At 56.2% G+C, this 22500-nt stretch overlaps 8 non-coding genes and 2 pseudogenes across 8 annotated transcripts; all 10 read right to left on the bottom strand.

Annotated features, from left to right (window-relative positions):
* Nucleotides 1-242: 242 nt before the first annotated feature.
* On the bottom strand, nucleotides 243-361 carry LOC125976469 (5S ribosomal RNA). Its single transcript, XR_007484354.1, has one exon. It is a non-coding gene; the product is annotated as a 5S ribosomal RNA (ribosomal RNA).
* Nucleotides 362-4539: 4178 nt separating this feature from the next.
* On the bottom strand, nucleotides 4540-4658 carry LOC125976348 (5S ribosomal RNA). The gene has a single exon (XR_007484271.1). It is a non-coding gene; the product is annotated as a 5S ribosomal RNA (ribosomal RNA).
* Nucleotides 4659-5500: 842 nt separating this feature from the next.
* Nucleotides 5501-5619, bottom strand: LOC125976391 (5S ribosomal RNA; annotated as a pseudogene).
* An 874-nt stretch (nucleotides 5620-6493) lies between these two features.
* Nucleotides 6494-6612, bottom strand: LOC125976457 (5S ribosomal RNA). Its single transcript, XR_007484343.1, has one exon. It is a non-coding gene; the product is annotated as a 5S ribosomal RNA (ribosomal RNA).
* A 4319-nt stretch (nucleotides 6613-10931) lies between these two features.
* LOC125976347 (5S ribosomal RNA) lies at nucleotides 10932-11050 on the bottom strand. The gene has a single exon (XR_007484270.1). It is a non-coding gene; the product is annotated as a 5S ribosomal RNA (ribosomal RNA).
* An 836-nt stretch (nucleotides 11051-11886) lies between these two features.
* Nucleotides 11887-12005, bottom strand: LOC125976390 (5S ribosomal RNA; annotated as a pseudogene).
* An 871-nt stretch (nucleotides 12006-12876) lies between these two features.
* On the bottom strand, nucleotides 12877-12995 carry LOC125976445 (5S ribosomal RNA). Its single transcript, XR_007484332.1, has one exon. It is a non-coding gene; the product is annotated as a 5S ribosomal RNA (ribosomal RNA).
* A 3754-nt stretch (nucleotides 12996-16749) lies between these two features.
* On the bottom strand, nucleotides 16750-16868 carry LOC125976306 (5S ribosomal RNA). The gene has a single exon (XR_007484229.1). It is a non-coding gene; the product is annotated as a 5S ribosomal RNA (ribosomal RNA).
* Nucleotides 16869-17711: 843 nt separating this feature from the next.
* Nucleotides 17712-17830, bottom strand: LOC125976315 (5S ribosomal RNA). The gene has a single exon (XR_007484238.1). It is a non-coding gene; the product is annotated as a 5S ribosomal RNA (ribosomal RNA).
* Nucleotides 17831-18461: 631 nt separating this feature from the next.
* Nucleotides 18462-18580, bottom strand: LOC125976541 (5S ribosomal RNA). The gene has a single exon (XR_007484414.1). It is a non-coding gene; the product is annotated as a 5S ribosomal RNA (ribosomal RNA).
* Between the last annotated feature and the right edge of the window lie 3920 nt (nucleotides 18581-22500).

Below are 22500 nucleotides of genomic sequence, written 5' to 3'. Positions count from 1 at the left end.
CAAGTCAAGCCTGCTGCTTTGAGTTCACAGGGAGCCATGCTCACTGTACATAGTCTGCTCTCTAGCGGTAAAAGATTTAACTACAATGCTGTGGATGTCACCACATAATATAGCTTTCAAACTCGTGTTATAGTTTCAATGTCGGAGTTTAAATTAGGCTTGCTGTTTCCGGATGCCATTCGTGATGGGTGTTGTAAAAAATAGCTTCTTAAACGATTGAAGTGCACATAAGAAAAAGAAAAAGCTTACAGCACCTGGTATTCCCAGGCGGTCTCCCATCCAAGTACTAACCAGGCCCGACCCTGCTTAGCTTCCGAGGTCGGACGAGATCGGGCGTTCTCAGGGTAGTATGGCCGTAAGCCGTGAGGTGACCCAACATTTTGCAATTTATAGACACAATCGCCCCTGAAACTAGCGAGCGAGCCAATGAAGCCTTCAAAACTGCTTCGGCACATGGAGACCAAGCATCCTGCATTAAAAGACAAACCTTAACCACTTCGGGTTTCATTGTCTCCGATTACGCCTGGATGGGACCGGCTCGTTTCTGAGAAACAAGCTCGGTGCTCCCAATAATTCAACGTAATGGTGACTTTTATTTTTATGTGGTTTATATTTGTTTTTATGCCAGTCGTATCATTTTATTTAATCGTATTTACCGTATTTGCCGGTGTACAGGTCGACTCGGTGTATAAGTCGACCCCCTAAAATTCGACGGAAATTTACGATTTTATGATATATCCTTTGTATAAGTCGAGCTCAATTGTTGCATTATATTAAACTTCAAAATTCAATATGCGAAATTTATTGACGAAATGTGTTCAAATTCTGGGAGGCCGTGCGCATGCTGCTGTTTATAAGCACCGCGGAGGAGATCGCGGCCGGCGAGCTCGCGCACGCCGCCCGGCACCAACGGGAGGCCGGAAATAGCTCCAAGCCGAGCGGATCGGCACTTTATAAGCACCGCGGAGGAGATCGCGGCGCCTCATTGGACTTCCAGCGGCCGGCGAGCTCGCGCACCCGCCCGGCACATCCGGGAGGCCGTGCGCACGAGCCAAGTGGCCGAAAATAGCCCCCGCCGAGCGGATCGGCTGTTTATAAGCACCGCGGAGGTGGTCGCGGCGCCTCATTCGACTTCCAGCGGCCGGCGAGCTCGCGCACCCGCCCGGCACATCCGGGAGGCCGTGCGCACGAGCCAAGTGGCCGAAAATAGCCCCCGCCGAGCGGATCGGCTGTTTATAAGCACCGCGGAGGTGGTCGGGCGCCTCATTCGACTTCCAGCGGCCGGCGAGCTCGCGCACCCGCCCGGCACATCCGGGAGGCCGTGCGCACGAGCCAAGTGGCCGAAAATAGCCCCCGCCGAGCGGATCGGCTGTTTATAAGCACCGCGGAGGTGGTCGCGGCGCCTCATTCGACTTCCAGCGGCCGGCGAGCTCGCACACCCGCCCGGCACATCCGGGAGGCCGTGCGCACGAGCCAAGTGGCCGAAAATAGCCCCCGCCGAGCGGATCGGTTGTTTATAAGCACCGCGGAGGTGGTCGCGGCGCCTCATTCGACTTCCAGCGGCCGGCGAGCTCGCGCACCCGCCCGGCACATCCGAGAGGCCGTGCGCACGAGCCAAGTGGCCGAAAATAGCCCCCGCCGAGCGGATCGGCTGTTTATAAGCACCGCGGAGGTGGTCGCGGCGCCTCATTCGACTTCCAACGGCCGGCGAGCTCGCGCACCCGCCCGGCACATCCGGGAGGCCGTGCGCACGAGCCAAGTGGCCGAAAATAGCCCCCGCCGAGCGGATCGGCTGTTTATAAGCACCGCGGAGGTGGTTGCGGCGCCTCATTCGACTTCCAGCGGCCGGCGAGCTCGCGCACCCGCCCGGCACATCCGGGAGGCCGTGCGCACGAGCCAAGTGTCCGAAAATAGCCCCCACCGAGCGGATCGGCTGTTTATAAGCACCGCGGAGGTGGTCGCGGCGCCTCATTCGACTTCCAGCGGCCGGCGAGCTCGCGCACCCGCCCGGCACATCCGGGAGGCCGTGCGCACGAGCCAAGTGGCCGAAAATAGCCCCCGCCGAGCGGATCGGCTGTTTATAAGCACCGCGGAGGTGGTCGCGGCGCCTCATTCGACTTCCAGCGGCCGGCGAGCCCGCGCACCCGCCCGGCACATCCGGGAGGCCGTGCGCACGAGCCAAGTGGCCGAAAATAGCCCCCGCCGAGCAGATCGGCTGTTTATAAGCACCGCGGAGGTGGTCGCGGCGCCTCATTCGACTTCCAGCGGCCGGCGAGCTCGCGCACCCGCCCGGCACATCCGGGAGGCCGTGCGCACGAGCCAAGTGGCCGAAAATAGCCCCCGCCGAGCGGATCGGCTGTTTATAAGCACCGCGGAGGTGGTCGCGGCGCCTCATTCGACTTCCAGCGGCCGGCGAGCCCGCGCACCCGCCCGGCACATCCGGGAGGCCGTGCGCACGAGCCAAGTGGCCGAAAATAGCCCCCGCCGAGCGGATCGGCTGTTTATAAGCACCGCGGAGGTGGCCGCGGCGCCTCATTCGACTTCCAGCGGCCGGCGAGCTCGCGCACCCGCCCGGCACATCCGGGAGGCCGTGCGCACGAGCCAAGTGGCCGAAAATAGCCCCCGCCGAGCGGATCGGCTGTTTATAAGCACCGCGGAGGTGGTCGCGGCGCCTCATTCGACTTCCAGCGGCCGGCGAGCTCGCGCACCCGCCCGGCACATCCGGGAGGCCGTGCGCACGAGTCAAGTGGCCGAAAATAGCCCCCGCCGAGCGGATTGGCTGTTTATAAGCACCGCGGAGGTGGTCGCGGCGCCTCATTCGACTTCCAGCGGCCGGCGAGCTCGCGCACCCGCCCGGCACATCCGGGAGGCCGTGCGCACGAGCCAAGTGGCCGAAAATAGCCCCCGCCGAGCGGATCGGCTGTTTATAAGCACCGCGGAGGTGGTCGCGGCGCCTCATTCGACTTCCAGCGGCCGGCGAGCTCGCGCACCCGCCCGGCACATCCGGGAGGCCGTGCGCACGAGCCAAGTGGCCGAAAATAGCCCCCGCCGAGCGGATCGGCTGTTTATAAGCACCGCGGAGGTGGTCGCGGCGCCCCATTCGACTTCCAGCGGCCGGCGAGCTCGCGCACCCGCCCGGCACATCCGGGAGGCCGTGCGCACGAGCCAAGTGGCCGAAAATAGCCCCCGCCGAGCGGATCGGCTGTTTATAAGCACCGCGGAGGTGGTCGCGGCGCCTCATTCGACTTCCAGCGGCCGGCGAGCTCGCGCACCCGCCCGGCACATCCGGGAGGCCGTGCGCACGAGCCAAGTGGCCGAAAATAGCCCCCGCCGAGCGGATCGGCTGTTTATAAGCACCGCGGAGGTGGTCGCGGCGCCTCATTCGACTTCCAGCGGCCGGCGAGCTCGCGCACCCGCCCGGTACATCCGGGAGGCCGTGCGCACGAGCCAAGTGGCCGACAATAGCCCCCGCCGAGCGGATCGGCTGTTTATAAGCACCGCGGAGGTGGTCGCGGCGCCTCATTCGACTTCCAGCGGCCGGCGAGCTCGCGCACCCGCCCGGCACATCCGGGAGGCCGTGCGCACGAGCCAAGTGGCCGAAAATAGCCCCCGCCGAGCGGATCGGCTGTTTATAAGCACCGCGGAGGTGGTCGCGGCGCCTCATTCGACTTCCAGCGGCCGGCGAGCTCGCGCACCCGCCCGGCACATCCGGGAGGCCGTGCGCACGAGCCAAGTGGCCGAAAATAGCCCCCGCCGAGCGGATCGGCTGTTTATAAGCACCGCGGAGGTGGTCGCGGCGCCTCATTCGACTTCCAGCGGGCCGCGCACTCGCGCACGCCGCCCGGTTCAAATTTTCTAAATGCAACGCACAATGAGATGCATGAGAAACGGCCTTGGTTACCATCACATTTGAAGCGATGAATACGAAGTTAAATTTCATGACTCGGTGTATAAGTCGAGGTCGATTTTTTTCGGTCGATTTTGGATCGAAAAAGGTCGACCAATACACCGGCAAATACGGTATATATACTTATTATAAATGTAGTATTTATTTATATTGATTTATTGTTTATTTATATATATAAAGGCAGGTCCGCAAAAATATTTCTGACGAGTAGCCGGTCCGTGGCGCAAGAAAGGTTGGGGACCACTAGTCTAAAAGAATCTGGCCGTAACTGGAATAGGGTTCTACGCGAATGCCCAACGGAAAAGTGAAGTGCACAAAACCTGCATTTGGCTGTATCAAAATAAATGTCATGAAAAAGGTAAAAACACTACATGGAAGCGCAATGTGTTGTGCTGGGTTCTTTTACAAGTAAAGACTGCTGCTTTGAGTTCACAGGGAGCCATGCTCTTTATTCACTGTACATAGAGGTTTTGAACTCGTGTTGTAGTTTCAGTGTCGGAGTTCAAACTAGGCTTGCAGTTTCCGAATGCCATTCGTGATGGGTGTTGTAAAAAGGTCTTGGCTTAAACGATTGAAGTGCACATAAGAAAAAAAAAAAAAAAGAGCTTGAAGTGCACATAAGAAAAAGAAAAAGCTTACAGCACCTGGTATTCCCAGGCAGTCTCCCATCCAAGTACTAACCAGGCCCGACCCTGCTTAGCTTCCGAGATAAGACGAGATCAGGCGTTCTCAGGGTAGTATGGCCGTAAGCCGTGAGGTGACCCAACATTTTGCATTTTATAGACACAATCGCCCCTGAAACTAGCGAGCAAGCCAATGAAGCCTTCAAAACTGCTTCGGCACATGGAGACCAAGCATCCTGCATTAAAAGACAAACCTTAACCACTTCGGGTTTCATTGTCTCCGATTACGCCTGGATGGGACCGGCTCGTTTCTGAGAAACAAGCTCGGTGCTCCCAATAATTCAACGTAATGGTGACTTTTATTTTTATGTGGTTTATATTTGTTTTTATGCCAGTCGTATCATTTTATTTAATCCTATTTATATATATTTATTATAAATGTAGTATTTATTTATATAGATTTATTGTTTATTTATATATATAAAGGCAGGTCCGCAAAAATATTTCTGACGCGTAGCCGGTCCGTGGCGCAAGAAAGTTTGGGGACCACTAGTCTAAAAGAATCTGGCCGTAACTGGAATAGGGTTCTACGCGAATGCCCAACGGAAAAGTGAAGTGCACAAAACCTGCATTTGGCTGTATCAAAATAAATGTCATGAAAAAGGTAAAAACACTACATGGAAGCGCAATGTGTTGTGCTGGGTTCTTTTACAAGTAAAGACTGCTGCTTTGAGTTCACAGGGAGCCATGCTCTTTATTCACTGTACATAGTCTGTCCTCTAGCGGTAAAAACGTGAACTGCAATGCTATGGCTGTCGCCACACAATGTAGGTTTTAAACTCGTGTTGTAGTTTCAGTGTCGGAGTTCAAACTAGGCTTGCAGTTTCCGAATGCCATTCGTGATGGGTGCTGTAAAAAGTTCTTGGCTTAAACGATTGAAGTGCACATAAGAAAAAAAAAAAAAAAAAAAAGTTTACGGTAACTGGTATTCCCAGGCGGTCTCCCATCCAAGTACTAACCAGGCCCGACCCTGCTTAGCCTCCGAGATCGGACGAGAGCAGGCGCTCTCAGGGTAGTATTGCCGTAAGCCGTGAGACCGCTCAGAATTTTTCATTTTATAGACACAATCGCCCCTGAAACCATGCCAAGCAGCGGCGGGACTTGATGGCTGTGGTAAAAGTTTCCTTTCACAATTGACGTGGGAAAAAAAAAAAAAAAAAGGCTTTCAGCACCTGGTATTCCCGGACGGTCACCCTTCCCTTTTGTTTTTTTTTTTTGTTTTTTTTTACAACCAGGGCCGAAACAGGCTTTCTTCCAAGGCTTTTGGTGTTTTCTGGAAACATGGCTATCATGAAAAGTTATTGACAGCTTTTTATGCGGTAGCACGAATTTGCCGTTGCGACCTGCATTTTGCTGAATCAAAATAAATGCCTTGAAAAGTTTAAAAACACTTCATGGAAGTCACTTCACTGGTTTCTTTTATATCAAACAAATTGTTTTAGGTTATTCACCTGACATGTTTCGGCGGTTTCTTCCGCCTTCATCAGAGTGTCACAGATGTGATGGTGACGCGTCTTTATCAGCTGATGGATCAACATGTCAGGTGAATAACCTAAAACAATTTGTTTGATATAAAAGAAACCAGTGAAGTGATTAAATAAGGAAAAACAAAATGAACTTAGTACAATTACTTCATGGAAGTGTTGTGTTGGGTTCTTTTACAAGTCAAGCCTGCTGCTTTGAGTTCACAGGGAGCCATGCTCACTGTACATAGTCTGCTCTCTAGCGGTAAAAGATTTAACTACAATGCTGTGGATGTCACCACATAATATAGCTTTCAAACTCGTGTTATAGTTTCAATGTCGGAGTTTAAATTAGGCTTGCTGTTTCCGGATGCCATTCGTGATGGGTGTTGTAAAAAATAGCTTCTTAAACGATTGAAGTGCACATAAGAAAAAGAAAAAGCTTACAGCACCTGGTATTCCCAGGCGGTCTCCCATCCAAGTACTAACCAGGCCCGACCCTGCTTAGCTTCCGAGGTCGGACGAGATCGGGCGTTCTCAGGGTAGTATGGCCGTAAGCCGTGAGGTGACCCAACATTTTGCAATTTATAGACACAATCGCCCCTGAAACTAGCGAGCGAGCCAATGAAGCCTTCAAAACTGCTTCGGCACATGGAGACCAAGCATCCTGCATTAAAAGACAAACCTTAACCACTTCGGGTTTCATTGTCTCCGATTACGCCTGGATGGGACCGGCTCGTTTCTGAGAAACAAGCTCGGTGCTCCCAATAATTCAACGTAATGGTGACTTTTATTTTTATGTGGTTTATATTTGTTTTTATGCCAGTCGTATCATTTTATTTAATCGTATTTACCGTATTTGCCGGTGTACAGGTCGACTCGGTGTATAAGTCGACCCCCTAAAATTCGACGGAAATTTACGATTTTATGATATATCCTTTGTATAAGTCGAGCTCAATTGTTGCATTATATTAAACTTCAAAATTCAATATGCGAAATTTATTGACGTAATGTGTTCAAATTCTGGGAGGCCGTGCGCATGCTGCTGTTTATAAGCACCGCGGAGGAGATCGCGGCCGGCGAGCTCGCGCACGCCGCCCGGCACCAACGGGAGGCCGGAAATAGCTCCAAGCCGAGCGGATCGGCACTTTATAAGCACCGCGGAGGAGATCGCGGCGCCTCATTGGACTTCCAGCGGCCGGCGAGCTCGCGCACCCGCCCGGCACATCCGGGAGGCCGTGCGCACGAGCCAAGTGGCCGAAAATAGCCCCCGCCGAGCGGATCGGCTGTTTATAAGCACCGCGGAGGTGGTCGCGGCGCCTCATTCGACTTCCAGCGGCCGGCGAGCTCGCGCACCCGCCCGGCACATCCGGGAGGCCGTGCGCACGAGCCAAGTGGCCGAAAATAGCCCCCGCCGAGCGGATCGGCTGTTTATAAGCACCGCGGAGGTGGTCGGGCGCCTCATTCGACTTCCAGCGGCCGGCGAGCTCGCGCACCCGCCCGGCACATCCGGGAGGCCGTGCGCACGAGCCAAGTGGCCGAAAATAGCCCCCGCCGAGCGGATCGGCTGTTTATAAGCACCGCGGAGGTGGTCGCGGCGCCTCATTCGACTTCCAGCGGCCGGCGAGCTCGCGCACCCGCCCGGCACATCCGGGAGGCCGTGCGCACGAGCCAAGTGGCCGAAAATAGCCCCCGCCGAGCGGATCGGTTGTTTATAAGCACCGCGGAGGTGGTCGCGGCGCCTCATTCGACTTCCAGCGGCCGGCGAGCTCGCGCACCCGCCCGGCACATCCGAGAGGCCGTGCGCACGAGCCAAGTGGCCGAAAATAGCCCCCGCCGAGCGGATCGGCTGTTTATAAGCACCGCGGAGGTGGTCGCGGCGCCTCATTCGACTTCCAACGGCCGGCGAGCTCGCGCACCCGCCCGGCACATCCGGGAGGCCATGCGCACGAGCCAAGTGGCCGAAAATAGCCCCCGCCGAGCGGATCGGCTGTTTATAAGCACCGCGGAGGTGGTTGCGGCGCCTCATTCGACTTCCAGCGGCCGGCGAGCTCGCGCACCCGCCCGGCACATCCGGGAGGCCGTGCGCACGAGCCAAGTGTCCGAAAATAGCCCCCGCCGAGCGGATCGGCTGTTTATAAGCACCGCGGAGGTGGTCGCGGCGCCTCATTCGACTTCCAGCGGCCGGCGAGCTCGCGCACCCGCCCGGCACATCCGGGAGGCCGTGCGCACGAGCCAAGTGGCCGAAAATAGCCCCCGCCGAGCGGATCGGCTGTTTATAAGCACCGCGGAGGTGGTCGCGGCGCCTCATTCGACTTCCAGCGGCCGGCGAGCCCGCGCACCCGCCCGGCACATCCGGGAGGCCGTGCGCACGAGCCAAGTGGCCGAAAATAGCCCCCGCCGAGCAGATCGGCTGTTTATAAGCACCGCGGAGGTGGTCGCGGCGCCTCATTCGACTTCCAGCGGCCGGCGAGCTCGCGCACCCGCCCGGCACATCCGGGAGGCCGTGCGCACGAGCCAAGTGGCCGAAAATAGCCCCCGCCGAGCGGATCGGCTGTTTATAAGCACCGCGGAGGTGGTCGCGGCGCCTCATTCGACTTCCAGCGGCCGGCGAGCCCGCGCACCCGCCCGGCACATCCGGGAGGCCGTGCGCACGAGCCAAGTGGCCGAAAATAGCCCCCGCCGAGCGGATCGGCTGTTTATAAGCACCGCGGAGGTGGTCGCGGCGCCTCATTCGACTTCCAGCGGCCGGCGAGCCCGCGCACCCGCCCGGCACATCCGGGAGGCCGTGCGCACGAGCCAAGTGGCCGAAAATAGCCCCCGCCGAGCGGATCGGCTGTTTATAAGCACCGCGGAGGTGGCCGCGGCGCCTCATTCGACTTCCAGCGGCCGGCGAGCTCGCGCACCCGCCCGGCACATCCGGGAGGCCGTGCGCACGAGCCAAGTGGCCGAAAATAGCCCCCGCCGAGCGGATCGGCTGTTTATAAGCACCGCGGAGGTGGTCGCGGCGCCTCATTCGACTTCCAGCGGCCGGCGAGCTCGCGCACCCGCCCGGCACATCCGGGAGGCCGTGCGCACGAGTCAAGTGGCCGAAAATAGCCCCCGCCGAGCGGATTGGCTGTTTATAAGCACCGCGGAGGTGGTCGCGGCGCCTCATTCGACTTCCAGCGGCCGGCGAGCTCGCGCACCCGCCCGGCACATCCGGGAGGCCGTGCGCACGAGCCAAGTGGCCGAAAATAGCCCCCGCCGAGCGGATCGGCTGTTTATAAGCACCGCGGAGGTGGTCGCGGCGCCTCATTCGACTTCCAGCGGCCGGCGAGCTCGCGCACCCGCCCGGCACATCCGGGAGGCCGTGCGCACGAGCCAAGTGGCCGAAAATAGCCCCCGCCGAGCGGATCGGCTGTTTATAAGCACCGCGGAGGTGGTCGCGGCGCCCCATTCGACTTCCAGCGGCCGGCGAGCTCGCGCACCCGCCCGGCACATCCGGGAGGCCGTGCGCACGAGCCAAGTGGCCGAAAATAGCCCCCGCCGAGCGGATCGGCTGTTTATAAGCACCGCGGAGGTGGTCGCGGCGCCTCATTCGACTTCCAGCGGCCGGCGAGCTCGCGCACCCGCCCGGCACATCCGGGAGGCCGTGCGCACGAGCCAAGTGGCCGAAAATAGCCCCCGCCGAGCGGATCGGCTGTTTATAAGCACCGCGGAGGTGGTCGCGGCGCCTCATTCGACTTCCAGCGGCCGGCGAGCTCGCGCACCCGCCCGGTACATCCGGGAGGCCGTGCGCACGAGCCAAGTGGCCGACAATAGCCCCCGCCGAGCGGATCGGCTGTTTATAAGCACCGCGGAGGTGGTCGCGGCGCCTCATTCGACTTCCAGCGGCCGGCGAGCTCGCGCACCCGCCCGGCACATCCGGGAGGCCGTGCGCACGAGCCAAGTGGCCGAAAATAGCCCCCGCCGAGCGGATCGGCTGTTTATAAGCACCGCGGAGGTGGTCGCGGCGCCTCATTCGACTTCCAGCGGCCGGCGAGCTCGCGCACCCGCCCGGCACATCCGGGAGGCCGTGCGCACGAGCCAAGTGGCCGAAAATAGCCCCCGCCGAGCGGATCGGCTGTTTATAAGCACCGCGGAGGTGGTCGCGGCGCCTCATTCGACTTCCAGCGGGCCGCGCACTCGCGCACGCCGCCCGGTTCAAATTTTCTAAATGCAACGCACAATGAGATGCATGAGAAACGGCCTTGGTTACCATCACATTTGAAGCGATGAATACGAAGTTAAATTTCATGACTCGGTGTATAAGTCGAGGTCGATTTTTTTCGGTCGATTTTGGATCGAAAAAGGTCGACCAATACACCGGCAAATACGGTATATATACTTATTATAAATGTAGTATTTATTTATATTGATTTATTGTTTATTTATATATATAAAGGCAGGTCCGCAAAAATATTTCTGACGCGTAGCCGGTCCGTGGCGCAAGAAAGGTTGGGGACCACTAGTCTAAAAGAATCTGGCCGTAACTGGAATAGGGTTCTACGCGAATGCCCAACGGAAAAGTGAAGTGCACAAAACCTGCATTTGGCTGTATCAAAATAAATGTCATGAAAAAGGTAAAAACACTACATGGAAGCGCAATGTGTTGTGCTGGGTTCTTTTACAAGTAAAGACTGCTGCTTTGAGTTCACAGGGAGCCATGCTCTTTATTCACTGTACATAGAGGTTTTGAACTCGTGTTGTAGTTTCAGTGTCGGAGTTCAAACTAGGCTTGCAGTTTCCGAATGCCATTCGTGATGGGTGTTGTAAAAAGGTCTTGGCTTAAACGATTGAAGTGCACATAAGAAAAAAAAAAAAAAAGAGCTTGAAGTGCACATAAGAAAAAGAAAAAGCTTACAGCACCTGGTATTCCCAGGCAGTCTCCCATCCAAGTACTAACCAGGCCCGACCCTGCTTAGCTTCCGAGATAAGACGAGATCAGGCGTTCTCAGGGTAGTATGGCCGTAAGCCGTGAGGTGACCCAACATTTTGCATTTTATAGACACAATCGCCCCTGAAACTAGCGAGCAAGCCAATGAAGCCTTCAAAACTGCTTCGGCACATGGAGACCAAGCATCCTGCATTAAAAGACAAACCTTAACCACTTCGGGTTTCATTGTCTCCGATTACGCCTGGATGGGACCGGCTCGTTTCTGAGAAACAAGCTCGGTGCTCCCAATAATTCAACGTAATGGTGACTTTTATTTTTATGTGGTTTATATTTGTTTTTATGCCAGTCGTATCATTTTATTTAATCCTATTTATATATATTTATTATAAATGTAGTATTTATTTATATAGATTTATTGTTTATTTATATATATAAAGGCAGGTCCGCAAAAATATTTCTGACGCGTAGCCGGTCCGTGGCGCAAGAAAGTTTGGGGACCACTAGTCTAAAAGAATCTGGCCGTAACTGGAATAGGGTTCTACGCGAATGCCCAACGGAAAAGTGAAGTGCACAAAACCTGCATTTGGCTGTATCAAAATAAATGTCATGAAAAAGGTAAAAACACTACATGGAAGCGCAATGTGTTGTGCTGGGTTCTTTTACAAGTAAAGACTGCTGCTTTGAGTTCACAGGGAGCCATGCTCTTTATTCACTGTACATAGTCTGTCCTCTAGCGGTAAAAACGTGAACTGCAATGCTATGGCTGTCGCCACACAATGTAGGTTTTAAACTCGTGTTGTAGTTTCAGTGTCGGAGTTCAAACTAGGCTTGCAGTTTCCGAATGCCATTCGTGATGGGTGCTGTAAAAAGTTCTTGGCTTAAACGATTGAAGTGCACATAAGAAAAAAAAAAAAAAGTTTACGGTAACTGGTATTCCCAGGCGGTCTCCCATCCAAGTACTAACCAGGCCCGACCCTGCTTAGCCTCCGAGATCGGACGAGAGCAGGCGCTCTCAGGGTAGTATTGCCGTAAGCCGTGACACCGCTCAGAATTTTTCATTTTATAGACACAATCGCCCCTGAAACCATGCCAAGCAGCGGCGGGACTTGATGGCTGTGGTAAAAGTTTCCTTTCACAATTGACGTGGGAAAAAAAAAAAAAAAAGGCTTTCAGCACCTGGTATTCCCGGACGGTCACCCTTCCCTTTTGTTTTTTTTTTGTTTTTTTTTACAACCAGGGCCGAAACAGGCTTTCTTCCAAGGCTTTTGGTGTTTTCTGGAAACATGGCTATCATGAAAAGTTATTGACAGCTTTTTATGCGGTAGCACGAATTTGCCGTTGCGACCTGCATTTTGCTGAATCAAAATAAATGCCTTGAAAAGTTTAAAAACACTTCATGGAAGTCACTTCACTGGTTTCTTTTATATCAAACAAATTGTTTTAGGTTATTCACCTGACATGTTTCGGCGGTTTCTTCCGCCTTCATCAGAGTGTCACAGATGTGATGGTGACGCGTCTTTATCAGCTGATGGATCAACATGTCAGGTGAATAACCTAAAACAATTTGTTTGATATAAAAGAAACCAGTGAAGTGATTAAATAAGGAAAAACAAAATGAACTTAGTACAATTACTTCATGGAAGTGTTGTGTTGGGTTCTTTTACAAGTCAAGCCTGCTGCTTTGAGTTCACAGGGAGCCATGCTCACTGTACATAGTCTGCTCTCTAGCGGTAAAAGATTTAACTACAATGCTGTGGATGTCACCACATAATATAGCTTTCAAACTCGTGTTATAGTTTCAATGTCGGAGTTTAAATTAGGCTTGCTGTTTCCGGATGCCATTCGTGATGGGTGTTGTAAAAAATAGCTTCTTAAACGATTGAAGTGCACATAAGAAAAAGAAAAAGCTTACAGCACCTGGTATTCCCAGGCGGTCTCCCATCCAAGTACTAACCAGGCCCGACCCTGCTTAGCTTCCGAGGTCGGACGAGATCGGGCGTTCTCAGGGTAGTATGGCCGTAAGCCGTGAGGTGACCCAACATTTTGCAATTTATAGACACAATCGCCCCTGAAACTAGCGAGCGAGCCAATGAAGCCTTCAAAACTGCTTCGGCACATGGAGACCAAGCATCCTGCATTAAAAGACAAACCTTAACCACTTCGGGTTTCATTGTCTCCGATTACGCCTGGATGGGACCGGCTCGTTTCTGAGAAACAAGCTCGGTGCTCCCAATAATTCAACGTAATGGTGACTTTTATTTTTATGTGGTTTATATTTGTTTTTATGCCAGTCGTATCATTTTATTTAATCGTATTTACCGTATTTGCCGGTGTACAGGTCGACTCGGTGTATAAGTCGACCCCCTAAAATTCGACGGAAATTTACGATTTTATGATATATCCTTTGTATAAGTCGAGCTCAATTGTTGCATTATATTAAACTTCAAAATTCAATATGCGAAATTTATTGACGTAATGTGTTCAAATTCTGGGAGGCCGTGCGCATGCTGCTGTTTATAAGCACCGCGGAGGAGATCGCGGCCGGTGAGCTCGCGCACGCCGCCCGGCACCAACGGGAGGCCGGAAATAGCTCCAAGCCGAGCGGATCGGCACTTTATAAGCACCGCGGAGGAGATCGCGGCGCCTCATTGGACTTCCAGCGGCCGGCGAGCTCGCGCACCCGCCCGGCACATCCGGGAGGCCGTGCGCACGAGCCAAGTGGCCGAAAATAGCCCCCGCCGAGCGGATCGGCTGTTTATAAGCACCGCGGAGGTGGTCGCGGCGCCTCATTCGACTTCCAGCGGCCGGCGAGCTCGCGCACCCGCCCGGCACATCCGGGAGGCCGTGCGCACGAGCCAAGTGGCCGAAAATAGCCCCCGCCGAGCGGATCGGCTGTTTATAAGCACCGCGGAGGTGGTCGGGCGCCTCATTCGACTTCCAGCGGCCGGCGAGCTCGCGCACCCGCCCGGCACATCCGGGAGGCCGTGCGCACGAGCCAAGTGGCCGAAAATAGCCCCCGCCGAGCGGATCGGCTGTTTATAAGCACCGCGGAGGTGGTCGCGGCGCCTCATTCGACTTCCAGCGGCCGGCGAGCTCGCGCACCCGCCCGGCACATCCGGGAGGCCGTGCGCACGAGCCAAGTGGCCGAAAATAGCCCCCGCCGAGCGGATCGGTTGTTTATAAGCACCGCGGAGGTGGTCGCGGCGCCTCATTCGACTTCCAGCGGCCGGCGAGCTCGCGCACCCGCCCGGCACATCCGGGAGGCCGTGCGCACGAGCCAAGTGGCCGAAAATAGCCCCCGCCGAGCGGATCGGCTGTTTATAAGCACCGCGGAGGTGGTTGCGGCGCCTCATTCGACTTCCAGCGGCCGGCGAGCTCGCGCACCCGCCCGGCACATCCGGGAGGCCGTGCGCACGAGCCAAGTGTCCGAAAATAGCCCCCGCCGAGCGGATCGGCTGTTTATAAGCACCGCGGAGGTGGTCGCGGCGCCTCATTCGACTTCCAGCGGCCGGCGAGCTCGCGCACCCGCCCGGCACATCCGGGAGGCCGTGCGCACGAGCCAAGTGGCCGAAAATAGCCCCCGCCGAGCGGATCGGCTGTTTATAAGCACCGCGGAGGTGGTCGCGGCGCCTCATTCGACTTCCAGCGGCCGGCGAGCCCGCGCACCCGCCCGGCACATCCGGGAGGCCGTGCGCACGAGCCAAGTGGCCGAAAATAGCCCCCGCCGAGCAGATCGGCTGTTTATAAGCACCGCGGAGGTGGTCGCGGCGCCTCATTCGACTTCCAGCGGCCGGCGAGCTCGCGCACCCGCCCGGCACATCCGGGAGGCCGTGCGCACGAGCCAAGTGGCCGAAAATAGCCCCCGCCGAGCGGATCGGCTGTTTATAAGCACCGCGGAGGTGGTCGCGGCGCCTCATTCGACTTCCAGCGGCCGGCGAGCCCGCGCACCCGCCCGGCACATCCGGGAGGCCGTGCGCACGAGCCAAGTGGCCGAAAATAGCCCCCGCCGAGCGGATCGGCTGTTTATAAGCACCGCGGAGGTGGCCGCGGCGCCTCATTCGACTTCCAGCGGCCGGCGAGCTCGCGCACCCGCCCGGCTCATCCGGGAGGCCGTGCGCACGAGCCAAGTGGCCGAAAATAGCCCCCGCCGAGCGGATCGGCTGTTTATAAGCACCGCGGAGGTGGTCGCGGCGCCTCATTCGACTTCCAGCGGCCGGCGAGCTCGCGCACCCGCCCGGCACATCCGGGAGGCTGTGCGCACGAGCCAAGTGGCCGAAAATAGCCCCCGCCGAGCGGATCGGCTGTTTATAAGCACCGCGGAGGTGGTCGCGGCGCCTCATTCGACTTCCAGCGGCCGGCGAGATCGTGCACCCGCCCGGCACATCCGGGAGGCCGTGCGCACGAGCCAAGTGGCCGAAAATAGCCCCCGCCGAGCGGATCGGCTGTTTATAAGCACCGCGGAGGTGGTCGCGGCGCCTCATTCGACTTCCAGCGGCCGGCGAGCCTGCGCACCCGCCCGGCACATCCGGGAGGCCGTGCGCACGAGCCAAGTGGCCGAAAATAGCCCCCGCCGAGCGGATCGGCTGTTTATAAGCACCGCGGAGGTGGCCGCGGCGCCTCATTCGACTTCCAGCGGCCGGCGAGCTCGCGCACCCGCCCGGCACATCCGGGAGGCCGTGCGCACGAGCCAAGTGGCCGAAAATAGCCCCCGCCGAGCGGATCGGCTGTTTATAAGCACCGCGGAGGTGGTCGCGGCGCCTCATTCGACTTCCAGCGGCCGGCGAGCTCGCGCACCCGCCCGGCACATCCGGGAGGCTGTGCGCACGAGCCAAGTGGCCGAAAATAGCCCCCGCCGAGCGGATCGGCTGTTTATAAGCACCGCGGAGGTGGTCGCGGCGCCTCATTCGACTTCCAGCGGCCGGCGAGATCGCGCACCCGCCCGGCACATCCGGGAGGCCGTGCGCACGAGCCAAGTGGCCGAAAATAGCCCCCGCCGAGCGGATCGGCTGTTTATAAGCACCGCGGAGGTGGTCGCGGCGCCTCATTCGACTTCCAGCGGGCCGCGCACTCGCGCACGCCGCCCGGTTCAAATTTTCTAAGTGCAACGCACAATGAGATGCATGAGAAACGGCCTTGGTTACCATCACATTTGAAGCGATGAGTACGAAGTTAAATTTTATGACTCGGTGTATAAGTCGAGGTCGATTTTTTTCGGTCGATTTTGGATCGAAAAAGGTCGACCAATACACCGGCAAATACGGTATATATACTTATTATAAATGTAGTATTTATTTATATAGATTTATTGTTTATTTATATATATAAAGGGAGGTCCGCAAAAATATTTCTGACGCGTAGCCGGTCCGTGGCGCAAGAAAGGTTGGGGACCACTAGTCTAAAAGAATCTGGCCGTAACTGGAATAGGGTTCTACGCGAATGCCCAACGGAAAAGTGAAGTGCACAAAACCTGCATTTGGCTGTATCAAAATAAATGTCATGAAAAAGGTAAAAACACTACATGGAAGCGCAATGTGTTGTGCTGGGTTCTTTTACAAGTAAAGACTGCTGCTTTGAGTTCACAGGGAGCCATGCTCTTTATTCACTGTACATAGAGGTTTTTAACTCGTGTTGTAGTTTCAGTGTCGGAGTTCAAACTAGGCTTGCAGTTTCCGAATGCCATTCGTGATGGGTGCTGTAAAAAGTTCTTGGCTTAAACGATTGAAGTGCACATAAGAAAAAAAAAAAAAAGAGCTTGAAGTGCACATAAGAAAAAGAAAAAGCTTACAGCACCTGGTATTCCCAGGCAGTCTCCAATCCAAGTACTAACCAGGCCCAACCCTGCTTAGCTTCGGAGATCAGACGAGATCAGGCGTTCTCAGGGTAGTATGGCCGTAAGCCGTGAGGTGACCCAACATTTTGCATTTTATAGACACAATCGCCCCTGAAACTAGCGAGCAAGCCAATGAAGCCTTCAAAACTGCTTCGGCACATGGAGACCAAGCATCCTGCATTAAAAGACAAACCTTAACCACTTTGGGTTTCATTGTCTCCGATTACGCCTGGATGGGACCGGCTCGTTTCTGAGAAACAAGCTCGGTGCTCCCAATAATTCAACGTAATGGTGACTTTTATTTTTATGTGGTTTATATTTGTTTTTATGCCAGTCGTATCATTTTATTTAATCCTATTTATATATATTTATTATAAATGTAGTATTTATTTATATAGATTTATTGTTTATTTATATATATAAAGGCAGGTCCGCAAAAATATTTCTGACGCGTAGCCGGTCCGTGGCGCAAGAAAGTTTGGGTACCACTAGTCTAAAAGAATCTGGCCGTAACTGGAATAGGGTTCTACGCGAATGCCCAACGGAAAAGTGAAGTGCACAAAACCTGCATTTGGCTGTATCAAAATAAATGTCATGAAAAAGGTAAAAACACTACATGGAAGCACAATGTGTTGTGCTGGGATCTTTTACAAGTAAAGACTGCTGCTTTGAGTTCACAGGGAGCCATGCTCTTTATTCACTGTACATAGTCTGTCCTCTAGCGGTAAAAACGTGAACTGCAATGCTATGGCTGTCGCCACACAATGTAGGTTTTAAACTCGTGTTGTAGTTTCAGTGTCGGAGTTCAAACTAGGCTTGCAGTTTCCGAATGCCATTCTTGATGGGTGCTGTAAAAAGTTCTTGGCTTAAACGATTGAAGTGCACATAAGAAAAAAAAAAAAAAAAAAAAAGCTTACGGTAACTGGTATTCCCAGGCGGTCTCCCATCCAAGTACTAACCAGGCCCGACCCTGCTTAGCCTCCGAGATCGGACGAGATCGGGCGCTCTCAGGGTAGTATGGCCGTAAGCCGTGAGACCGCTCAGAATTTTTCATTTTATAGACACAATCGCCCCTGAAACCATGCCAAGCAGCGGCGGGACTTGATGGCTGTGGTAAAAGTTTCCTTTCACAATTGACGTGGGAAAAAAAAAAAAAAAAAAGGCTTTCAGCACCTGGTATTCCCGGACGGTCACCCTTCACTTTTGTTTTTTTTTGTTTTTTTTACAACCAGGGCCGAAACAGTCTTTCTTCCAAGGCTTTTGGTGTTTTCTGGAAACATGGCTATCATGAAAAGTTATTGACAGCTTTTTATGCGGTAGCACGAATTTGCCGTTGCGACCTGCATTTTGCTGAATCAAAATAAATGCCTTGAAAAGTTTAAAAACACTTCATGGAAGTGTTGTGTTGGGTTCTTTTACAAGTCAAGCCTGCTGCTTTGAGTTCACAGGGAGCCATGCTCACTGTACATAGTCTGCTCTCTAGCGGTAAAAAATTTAACTACAATGCTGTGGATGTCACCACATAATATAGCTTTCAAACTCGTGTTATAGTTTCAATGTCGGAGTTTAAATTAGGCTTGCTGTTTCCGGATGCCATTCGTGATGGGTGTTGTAAAAAATAGCTTCTTAAACGATTGAAGTGCACATAAGAAAAAGAAAAAGCTTAAAGCACCTGGTATTCCCAGGCGGTCTCCCATCCAAGTACTAACCAGGCCCGACCCTGCTTAGCTTCCGAGATCGGACGAGATCGGGCGTTCTCAGGGTAGTATGGCCGTAAGCCGTGAGGTGACCCAACATTTTGCATTTTATAGACACAATCGCCCCTGAAACTAGCGAGCGAGCCAATGAAGCCTTCAAAACTGCTTCGGCACATGGAGACCAAGCATCCTGCATTAAAAGACAAACCTTAACCACTTCGGGTTTCATTGTCTCCGATTACGCCTGGATGGGACCGGCTCGTTTCTGAGAAACAAGCTCGGTGCTCCCAATAATTCAACGTAATGGTGACTTTTATTTTTATGTGGTTTATATTTGTTTTTATGCCAGTCGTATCATTTTATTTAATCGTATTTACCGTATTTGCCGGTGTACAGGTCGACTCGGTGTATAAGTCGACCCCCTAAAATTCGACGGAAATTTACGATTTTATGATATATCCTTTGTATAAGTCGAGCTCAATTGTTGCATTATATTAAACTTCAAAATTCAATATGCGAAATTTATTGACGAAATGTGTTCAAATTCTGGGAGGCCGTGCGCATGCTGCTGTTTATAAGCACCGCGGAGGAGATCGCGGCCGGCGAGCTCGCGCACGCCGCCCGGCACCAACGGGAGGCCGGAAATAGCTCCAAGCCGAGCGGATCGGCACTTTATAAGCACCGCGGAGGAGATCGCGGCGCCTCATTGGACTTCCAGCGGCCGGCGAGCTCGCGCACCCGCCCGGCACATCCGGGAGGCCGTGCGCACGAGCCAAGTGGCCGAAAATAGCCCCCGCCGAGCGGATCGGCTGTTTATAAGCACCGCGGAGGTGGTCGCGGCGCCTCATTCGACTTCCAGCGGCCGGCGAGCTCGCGCACCCGCCCGGGACATCCGGGAGGCCGTGCGCACGAGCCAAGTGGCCGAAAATAGCCCCCGCCGAGCGGATCGGCTGTTTATAAGCACCGCGGAGGTGGTCGGGCGCCTCATTCGACTTCCAGCGGCCGGCGAGCTCGCGCACCCGCCCGGCACATCCGGGAGGCCGTGCGCACGAGCCAAGTGGCCGAAAATAGCCCCCGCCGAGCGGATCGGCTGTTTATAAGCACCGCGGAGGTGGTCGCGGCGCCTCATTCGACTTCCAGCGGCCGGCGAGCTCGCGCACCCGCCCGGCACATCCGGGAGGCCGTGCGCACGAGCCAAGTGGCCGAAAATAGCCCCCGCCGAGCGGATCGGTTGTTTATAAGCACCGCGGAGGTGGTCGCGGCGCCTCATTCGACTTCCAGCGGCCGGCGAGCTCGCGCACCCGCCCGGCACATCCGAGAGGCCGTGCGCACGAGCCAAGTGGCCGAAAATAGCCCCCGCCGAGCGGATCGGCTGTTTATAAGCACCGCGGAGGTGGTCGCGGCGCCTCATTCGACTTCCAACGGCCGGCGAGCTCGCGCACCCGCCCGGCACATCCGGGAGGCCGTGCGCACGAGCCAAGTGGCCGAAAATAGCCCCCGCCGAGCGGATCGGCTGTTTATAAGCACCGCGGAGGTGGTTGCGGCGCCTCATTCGACTTCCAGCGGCCGGCGAGCTCGCGCACCCGCCCGGCACATCCGGGAGGCCGTGCGCACGAGCCAAGTGTCCGAAAATAGCCCCCGCCGAGCGGATCGGCTGTTTATAAGCACCGCGGAGGTGGTCGCGGCGCCTCATTCGACTTCCAGCGGCCGGCGAGCTCGCGCACCCGCCCGGCACATCCGGGAGGCCGTGCGCACGAGCCAAGTGGCCGAAAATAGCCCCCGCCGAGCGGATCGGCTGTTTATAAGCACCGCGGAGGTGGTCGCGGCGCCTCATTCGACTTCCAGCGGCCGGCGAGCCCGCGCACCCGCCCGGCACATCCGGGAGGCCGTGCGCACGAGCCAAGTGGCCGAAAATAGCCCCCGCCGAGCAGATCGGCTGTTTATAAGCACCGCGGAGGTGGTCGCGGCGCCTCATTCGACTTCCAGCGGCCGGCGAGCTCGCGCACCCGCCCGGCACATCCGGGAGGCCGTGCGCACGAGCCAAGTGGCCGAAAATAGCCCCCGCCGAGCGGATCGGCTGTTTATAAGCACCGCGGAGGTGGTCGCGGCGCCTCATTCGACTTCCAGCGGCCGGCGAGCCCGCGCACCCGCCCGGCACATCCGGGAGGCCGTGCGCACGAGCCAAGTGGCCGAAAATAGCCCCCGCCGAGCGGATCGGCTGTTTATAAGCACCGCGGAGGTGGCCGCGGCGCCTCATTCGACTTCCAGCGGCCGGCGAGCTCGCGCACCCGCCCGGCACATCCGGGAGGCCGTGCGCACGAGCCAAGTGGCCGAAAATAGCCCCCGCCGAGCGGATCGGCTGTTTATAAGCACCGCGGAGGTGGTCGCGGCGCCTCATTCGACTTCCAGCGGCCGGCGAGCTCGCGCACCCGCCCGGCACATCCGGGAGGCCGTGCGCACGAGTCAAGTGGCCGAAAATAGCCCCCGCCGAGCGGATTGGCTGTTTATAAGCACCGCGGAGGTGGTCGCGGCGCCTCATTCGACTTCCAGCGGCCGGCGAGCTCGCGCACCCGCCCGGCACATCCGGGAGGCCGTGCGCACGAGCCAAGTGGCCGAAAATAGCCCCCGCCGAGCGGATCGGCTGTTTATAAGCACCGCGGAGGTGGTCGCGGCGCCTCATTCGACTTCCAGCGGCCGGCGAGCTCGCGCACCCGCCCGGCACATCCGGGAGGCCGTGCGCACGAGCCAAGTGGCCGAAAATAGCCCCCGCCGAGCGGATCGGCTGTTTATAAGCACCGCGGAGGTGGTCGCGGCGCCCCATTCGACTTCCAGCGGCCGGCGAGCTCGCGCACCCGCCCGGCACATCCGGGAGGCCGTGCGCACGAGCCAAGTGGCCGAAAATAGCCCCCGCCGAGCGGATCGGCTGTTTATAAGCACCGCGGAGGTGGTCGCGGCGCCTCATTCGACTTCCAGCGGCCGGCGAGCTCGCGCACCCGCCCGGCACATCCGGGAGGCCGTGCGCACGAGCCAAGTGGCCGAAAATAGCCCCCGCCGAGCGGATCGGCTGTTTATAAGCACCGCGGAGGTGGTCGCGGCGCCTCATTCGACTTCCAGCGGCCGGCGAGCTCGCGCACCCGCCCGGTACATCCGGGAGGCCGTGCGCACGAGCCAAGTGGCCGACAATAGCCCCCGCCGAGCGGATCGGCTGTTTATAAGCACCGCGGAGGTGGTCGCGGCGCCTCATTCGACTTCCAGCGGCCGGCGAGCTCGCGCACCCGCCCGGCACATCCGGGAGGCCGTGCGCACGAGCCAAGTGGCCGAAAATAGCCCCCGCCGAGCGGATCGGCTGTTTATAAGCACCGCGGAGGTGGTCGCGGCGCCTCATTCGACTTCCAGCGGCCGGCGAGCTCGCGCACCCGCCCGGCACATCCGGGAGGCCGTGCGCACGAGCCAAGTGGCCGAAAATAGCCCCCGCCGAGCGGATCGGCTGTTTATAAGCACCGCGGAGGTGGTCGCGGCGCCTCATTCGACTTCCAGCGGGCCGCGCACTCGCGCACGCCGCCCGGTTCAAATTTTCTAAATGCAACGCACAATGAGATGCATGAGAAACGGCCTTGGTTACCATCACATTTGAAGCGATGAATACGAAGTTAAATTTCATGACTCGGTGTATAAGTCGAGGTCGATTTTTTTCGGTCGATTTTGGATCGAAAAAGGTCGACCAATACACCGGCAAATACGGTATATATACTTATTATAAATGTAGTATTTATTTATATTGATTTATTGTTTATTTATATATATAAAGGCAGGTCCGCAAAAATATTTCTGACGCGTAGCCGGTCCGTGGCGCAAGAAAGGTTGGGGACCACTATTCTAAAAGAATCTGGCCGTAACTGGAATAGGGTTCTACGCGAATGCCCAACGGAAAAGTGAAGTGCACAAAACCTGCATTTGGCTGTATCAAAATAAATGTCATGAAAAAGGTAAAAACACTACATG

This window comes from Syngnathus scovelli, chromosome 10 (genome assembly GCF_024217435.2).
Source record: "Syngnathus scovelli strain Florida chromosome 10, RoL_Ssco_1.2, whole genome shotgun sequence".
Taxonomy (NCBI): Eukaryota; Metazoa; Chordata; class Actinopteri; order Syngnathiformes; family Syngnathidae; genus Syngnathus; species Syngnathus scovelli.
The sequence above is the reverse complement of the archived record's forward strand: the minus strand, read 5'-3'. Positions and strand labels throughout refer to the sequence as shown.